Source organism: Equus quagga, chromosome 10 (genome assembly GCF_021613505.1).
Source record: "Equus quagga isolate Etosha38 chromosome 10, UCLA_HA_Equagga_1.0, whole genome shotgun sequence".
Lineage (NCBI taxonomy): Eukaryota > Metazoa > Chordata > Mammalia > Perissodactyla > Equidae > Equus > Equus quagga.
In genome coordinates, this window is record NC_060276.1 from 40,789,778 (window position 1) to 40,796,980 (window position 7,203).

The 7,203-nt window shown below is 42.6% G+C and overlaps 1 long non-coding RNA gene across 2 annotated transcripts; it reads right to left on the reverse strand.

Annotated features, from left to right (window-relative positions):
* Positions 1-2,634: 2,634 nt before the first annotated feature.
* On the reverse strand, positions 2,635-3,732 carry LOC124245734 (uncharacterized). 2 transcript variants are annotated; one of them, XR_006890311.1, is made up of 4 exons: positions 3,588-3,732; positions 3,229-3,479; positions 3,038-3,103; positions 2,637-2,689 (listed from the first exon to the last, which is right to left on the reverse strand). It is a non-coding gene; the product is annotated as an uncharacterized LOC124245734 (long non-coding RNA). The 2 variants fall into 2 exon arrangements; XR_006890310.1 differs by lacking the exon at positions 3,229-3,479 and having other exon boundaries at positions 2,635-2,689; positions 3,588-3,727.
* Between the last annotated feature and the right edge of the window lie 3,471 nt (positions 3,733-7,203).

A 7,203-nucleotide genomic window follows, 5' to 3' on the forward strand; every position in this document is an offset into this window, starting at 1 on the left:
TTCCCATTAGGATGATTTTTGCCCTATCTGTGTACCACCTATGCTATTGTGTTCTACTTCATGTTTGTCTTCAAACTGACTCACTTATTTAATTTGAATACTTTTTTGAAAAGGAAACATTATAACATTACCCTAAATCTAAACTATCATCATTTCCCTTAAATGGAGAGTATTTATTAATACACATGCAAATAAATACATGGATATTACAACTTAAAATATTTGTGTATTATCTAAAATCATCTCCACCTACCACCAGGACCTTCTACTTTAACCCCAAGTTATCTGATTATATCCAGAGTAGTCATAGCCGGGACAAAGACTCTCACAACCAGTGTTTCTAGTTAGTGAATTTTGAGGTCTTATCTTCTTCCCTATAAAAAGTTCCCATCAAGCCCCCTTGTGAAGGAAAAAAGGGGGAAAGGAAGTCTAGTGCTCTGATTGCAATAAGGACAGTCATTATCTTCTAAGTAAGTATGTCCAGGACAGCCCAGCCATCAGCCTAGGAGGGTGTGGTGCCTGCTGCAGGCTGGAGAAGAGAAACCAAAGGCAGACTCATCCTGGAGAGGAGTGTGGCTTAGATGAGCCCTTCCACATCTTGCCCCAGTGCCACCCCTCAGAGCGCCAGGGGTCTGGATTCATCCTGTCTTGTAAAACTGCCACAGTGAGCCCCTGGTCAGACCCTCATCTCACTCTAGCTGGAATCTAGCCCAACCAGCATCTATCAGGCTGTTGCACCCTTGAAGAATAGCCTGGAGACATGAATTGCTCCAAAAAGAGCATCATAGAAGAAAAATAAAATAACACACAACTGGCACAACTGTGAGCCATATACACATATACAGATACATATTTAGATTTGGATGTGGATATAGATACACAGTAAGTCTTACAGAGCACTTTCATGTTTCCAGGTAAGGATGAGAGTATCCCCAAATCTGACTTGAACCTCTCTTTAAAATTTACACAGGTCTAGGTGTATCTGTTGAACTGGTGAGGAGGGCTTGCCATGGGTCTTCTGGGAGAGATCACTCACCCTAAGGAAATAAGAGTCAGAAAGACAAAACCATAATCTTTAGACTCAGAGAAGAAACTCTGAATAAAGCATAACATCTGTCACTTTGACTTGTCTTCTGGTCCAACCCCTAAACAGACCCATTGTGTCTGAGTCTTACGGGGAAGAGGGGGCACGTGATTAAAATCCCAAAGTTGCCAAGTTATCTATAAGATATCATGGCCCGAGTAGCCCTGCATAAATGTCCATCCAAATCCAAGAGATGGAGATTCTCCCCACTTCTGTAGAGGTCAGTCTCGGGATTCAGGCCACCAGGGGTTCCAAAGAAATATGTTGGGCTTCACTAATTGAGAATTCTAGCACATCATCAGTGGTAGGGGCCTGAAAGGTACAGGGCCTGGATGAAGGGGCAGGAATACCCAGCATACTTGGTAGTATCAAGGGGAGGGAGATGGGATGTTGGGCAGGCACAGCAGGAGAGGAACATAAATGTGGCACCTACCAGTTGCCTGGATTTGTTCTTAAGCACAGGTAAGAACTACTTTCTCTACCCTCTCAAATAGCTGAAACAAATCCCTCAGGAGTTAGGATCCTGCATGGGCAGATGGGGAAAAAACTGTCAAATATAGCTCAGTCATTACCTTATTTGGTCCTTACAAGATCCCTTAAGATTGTATTGTTATTATCTCTATTTTACAGATGAGAAAAGATGTCAAATCTATTCTTCTATCTAAGTGGCAGTAATTTGGAGTTCATATTTGCTTCTAAAATTCTGTCAACAAATATTAAGTGCCCCAGTGCCTTTAGAAATAAACTGATAAGTGCTGTTGGTTACTTCTTTTTTGTTATAAAACTTTTATTATTTTAACAATAATGTGTGTACATTATAGGAATAAGGAAAAATACAAATAAGCAGAATAAAAAAATCACTCAAAATCCTACTCCTGACTGTATTTTTTGTCTTTCATCCTTCATGTGTTTTCTGTGCATATATGTAATATACAAATGTAATATTCCCTTTCAAAAATACGATATTCACAAATTACTTGGTAACCTTTTTTCATTATATATCCTATCAAGAACCTCTTTTTGTAAAAATGAGTAAAGCTCTCCTATTAAAAGGCAGAGATTTGTAGATTGGTTCAAAATGTGATAAACAGAGAAGCAGATAACAAGAGATGCATCTAAAACCACTAACAGCAACAAGTTAAAGGTATAAAGATGGACAAAGGTGTATCAGGAAAATGCAAATCAAAAGAAAGCTATATGGCAATGTTATATCAGAAAAAGTAAAGATCAAGGTAAACTACATTAAATAGGGGTAAGGATGGTTTCGATTAACCTTCCAACGCATCACTATAAGTTTGTTTCTTACTCTCCTTATCTCGTCTATTTCATTTACTTCTCTAAACATATCTTCCTTGCTTAAATGCCTGTTGTGTATATCTTCTTTAAATTCCTGGAGAGATTGAATCAGCCTTTCTCTAAAAGTTCCTTCTGTTTTCTCCTCCTCCTCTGGCTCTTCCTCCTCCTCTGGCTTTTCCTCAGGCTTTGGCTCTTCCTCAGTCTTTGGTTCACTCTCATTTTCTGGTCTTCCTTCAATTTTTTGACAGGGTTTCATCTTGTGTCTGTCTCCCTTCCTTTCTGCTTATTCCCCTTTAAAGGCAATTACTTCTAGGAAGCAAAAAGGAGACAGTAAGTGAGGTCTCAGCATTTGCTTTTTTTGATTCAGAGCTATTATCAAATATCTTCCATCTGGGAGACTCAATCAGCAATCAGGGCTTCCCTGAGCCTGCGGCTCTTACCCCCACTTTCCACCTCCTCACCTCTCTCTTGTCCCTTCCTCCAGCCTTTTTCAAGGCCCTACTCAACCATTTCTCCCGCACAGGGCGTAACACAAGACCCTCTTAGAGCAGAGTAGGCTGGGAGAAGGTGAGAGAGAGGAAAGGTGGGGCCCACAACTTCTGTCCCGCCCTCGTCCACCTCAACCCCAACGGTGTTTATAATATTCCCCTCACCTACCTGTACTGATGTGGTCAGTTTCTTCCTCACCTTTTTCAGCTTTGTGCAGTGCTATGAACGACAGACCTGCGGACAAACGGGAAACGGGAGGGGGAAGGGGTGGGGGAGAGGTTGGGGGTGGGGCGAGCGCTTGGTAGGTAGCCACGTACCTTTTTCCTCATTAAGATTCTCGGTTGTGGAAACTTTCTCACCTTTTGTTTACCCCAGTTCTCCCCCTCTCCACAATGCAAGACAGCTCGAATTTCCCATCACACAGGGAGTAGGAAAAGCAGATTATTTCCAAACTATCTCTAAGACTGAGGCGGGGGTTGGGGGGGAGGGTAGGCGTTGGGAAAGCTGTCTGAGGCAGCAGAGGATGATGATTTTTAAACTATCACAGGTCTCTTTGTCCTTCTCCCGGGACCCCTAGTTCCTTTCCAAAGGGTCATTATTTCCTGCAGACCTGGAGGTGGGAGGTAGAGAGATGGACTTGACCAGGACTCCCTCAAGTCTCTGCCCTATATCACCCCCACTCTAGAAATCCCTGGGCAGCACCTATTTTGACACCAACCTGCAAAATTTCAGCAAGTTGACTCCTTCTCTTTCCCCTGGCCTCAGGCCCCACCGTACGCGCTGCTGAAGGAAGCTGGTACCCAGACGGGAACAAGGACCAGACTAGCAGGACTTCTGCACACGTCGACTCCTGGTCACGTGAGATCTACGTCACCAGTGAGCTCGGGTCCCCAATTTCCACTCCCACCAAAAGCGCGGCAGAAATGGGCCCGCCCTCTGCCTCCTCCCCCCTTACACATTTGGTCCTGTCAGTCTTTTTTGTTGTTGCCTATTCCAGGGGAAAAGATGTGATTTGCCTTTCTCTGATTACTAGGGAGGGGCTGCATCTTTTTCTGAAGCTACTAAACTTTCTACTTTCAAGAATTCTCTTCCTGCCTTCCTTTCCCAGGATTAAGAACTCCTACAACCTCCACCCCTCCCCCAGCCTCGGTTTCATCTGCAGCCTTGTCCTTGGCTGTTGTGGAGCACGGTTGGTTTGGCAGCGGGTTGTAAAGAAAAAAATAGAGCCTGGGAGAGGAGTGAGATTTTTGAATGTAGTTTTAACTTTATTCTTAATACTTTTATATTTTTTTAAGTAACTTATATGAGTTAATACACCTACAGTCCTGAGAATAGTGCGTGACAAGTTCATTATTGTGTACAATCTATTATTATAATTATATTAGGATTTGATTTGGGGAAAAAGATTCAAAATGAAGAAAAAAAAGTAATGTTTGACTCCAGAGTCCTGGTGGTGGTATTTTCAGGAAGCTATGCTGCCTGCAGAATCATCAATTGTCAGGTACACATTGTGAGCCCGAGTCTCCTCATCTGAAAGAAGGGAATAATAATACACACCTCATAGTGATATCGAGCCTGAAGTGAGTTCACTCACCTGTTGTACAGCCAGCCAATCTCTGACACCAGGTGTAGTGGAAGAAAGTAGGAATTTTATTATTGCATAGCGCTGAGCAAGGAGAGAGGGCAGCTAACGCTGAAATCCCAAAATCCCTGAAAAGCTAAAAGGAAGGGTTTTTATTTGGGGTTTTAGGCAGGGGAGGGGGAGCATATGGCCTTGCTGGTCAGAGCTTTCCCACCAGCCTGTCTTTGGCCTTGAGATGACTTGCAGAGAGGAGGGAGCCCGTGACCTTGCTGGTCAGCAGCTTTCCCACCAGCCTGTATCTCTTTGTGGGGAGGAGATGATGAAGCCAGGTGCTTGTCCCTGGCGGTGTCTGTCTCCATGGAGGACAGTGTATTCCGGAGCCAGGAAGCCAGGGAGTAAGGAGGGAATGAGTGTTTTGGTTTTAACACCATATATGCTGGCTTTAATGTAGGGAAACTGATATCAGGGTCGGTATCAATAGAACTGACTTTTGGGAATTTTAAATGATAACACTTGTTTCATATAAAATCTTCAACAGGTATTGGTTACCCTTCAACCTCACCTCAGTCTTTGGTAAAAGTCACAAATTTGCCAATAAAAATGGTATAGCTCTTCAGAGGTAACATTTGAAAAATAATAGGAGGAGACATAAACATGTATTTTTCTTTTGTTTGAGTTTTGGTGCCCTTTTGTGAAGCAGAATGAAGAGCTCAGTGGATTATGGGGAAAGAAAAAACCCTCACCCCCTGTCGTTTTACTTCACTTGCTCTTCTGTTACATTATTCTGTCTTCTGGGAAGCATGTGTATTTGAGCGCCAGAATGGTTTGGGGTTGGCTGAACAGAACACTGGTGTGAGAGACAGGCGACAGTAGTTCCAGTGCCAGACCTAGACCTGACTGTGTGACCTTTAGTAAGCTACTCTCCCTGTACTGGCCTTACCTCTAAAACAAGAGATCACAGGCAAGCTCTCAGAATTTTAGAAAGAAGTGTGTGTATAGTAAAACATTTGAATATATTGGCCTTAGGAAGATTGAAACATCCTGAATGGCAGCTGCTTTTTTCCAGCTTGATGGAAATGGTTCTAGAAATCCTTAGAATGTCCTGAAAAGGGAAAGGTGCTTTACTAGTTTATTTCATTTTATATTCCCCAAAACTGCAAGGAAGATATTTTCATTTCCATTTTATATATGAAAAAAATAAACAGAGTTTAAGCAATATGCCCAAAGACATTACCTCCTGCAGCAAGGTTATGTTCCTCCTGGGTTCTCTGGAGATAAGCAGGCCAGAGGTCAGAGGCCTAGCAGGCTGCATCCTTCTAACAGAATGTAACTGAACCAGTTATTTATGAAGATGAAAAACTCCCAGAAGTGGAAAAGATAGATCATTTTTTCCAAAACAGGACAAAAGTAAGACACTTACTACATTCCACAGGGATTAATCTATTGACCATGCAAAATGTTGATTTGTTTGAGAAAACTTTAGGTTTCAAATTTTCAAACTAATTAGGCTGGTTTTTTTAAAGCTATTTGGGAAGTATTATTAGAAACATTCTCTGGTTGATAAATATAAATATGACCAAGCTACGGAGGATTTCCTATTGAGTAGAAAATCTTATTTTTTATTGTAAATTACTTTTCTCCCCAAAGAATATGTCTTAAAGGTTGTGAACAATTAGCATGTTTAAAAAATTTACTCTTTCCTTTGTATCAGATGGAAAATGTTTTCTATGTGATATATGTTAACTTAGCCAAATAACAAGGTACCTCAATGAAAAGAGAAATCTTGGGATAAAGTCTCATTCTCTTCCTCCCCCCAAAGTGTAAGTATTATATTTCTGTAATGTAAAATCAAAGCATTTTAAGTTTAAAAGTTGGAACAGAAAAGTACATAAAAGAAAGCTAACGTTTCACTTTCCACTCCCAGCCTCCGTTCCTGATACTTAGCTTTCTGGCCATTTAGGCAGGGCCTCAGGGGAAAAATAATAACTACAGGGAGAGGAGGTAGGGAGATGGAGCAGGTTGAGGGTGGTTAGAACCTGGGAAAGGGCTAATTCTACAAGAATTGTAAGTGGACAATAACTCCAAGAGAAAATGCTGCCTCTCCTTGATAATTAGAGAAAGCCAAATACTACATCTGGTCTCCTGAAATGCCAAGGTGGAAAAAGAGACATTCCAGATCCAGGGTGACAGGAGGAGGAGGGGTTGAGGGTTTCTGCTGCCCTGCTTGAGTAGGAGGGAGGATTGGGAGCCTGAACTCTTCTGTGATGTGGCAGTTACAGGACGGGAGTGTACCTGGGCTCAAGTCCCTTTCCACCCGTCTTTTGTATCCTCTGAGTAATGATTCCTGTCGCAGAGGAAGAAAAGCTTATGGTCAAGGATTAAGGGAAAAACAACTGTTCTGGAAAGCTGTAGGTCTGTGTTCCAACTGGAGCAGCCTGTGGTAACGCTGGCATCAGGATGGCTGGCGGCTGAGGGCAGAACCATCAAGTGGGTCAGAGTCCGTGTTCTTCACACCCTTTCCTTACCCAAAGTCCGTTTTGGGTGGCCTGGGGGCAAGCGGTATATGAATATTGGTACATGGGTATATGCTGGAAAGCTTTCCACTCATACAACCCGCGCTCCCCGTGTCCCATGCCCATCTCGGTGCAAAACATTTTGGTAGTAAGGGTGTGGAAACGAATCACAGGAGAAGAAAACAGAGATGGAGGCTATAAGTCCTATTTAAATAGTTCCTCCTCTACTACCATTGTGG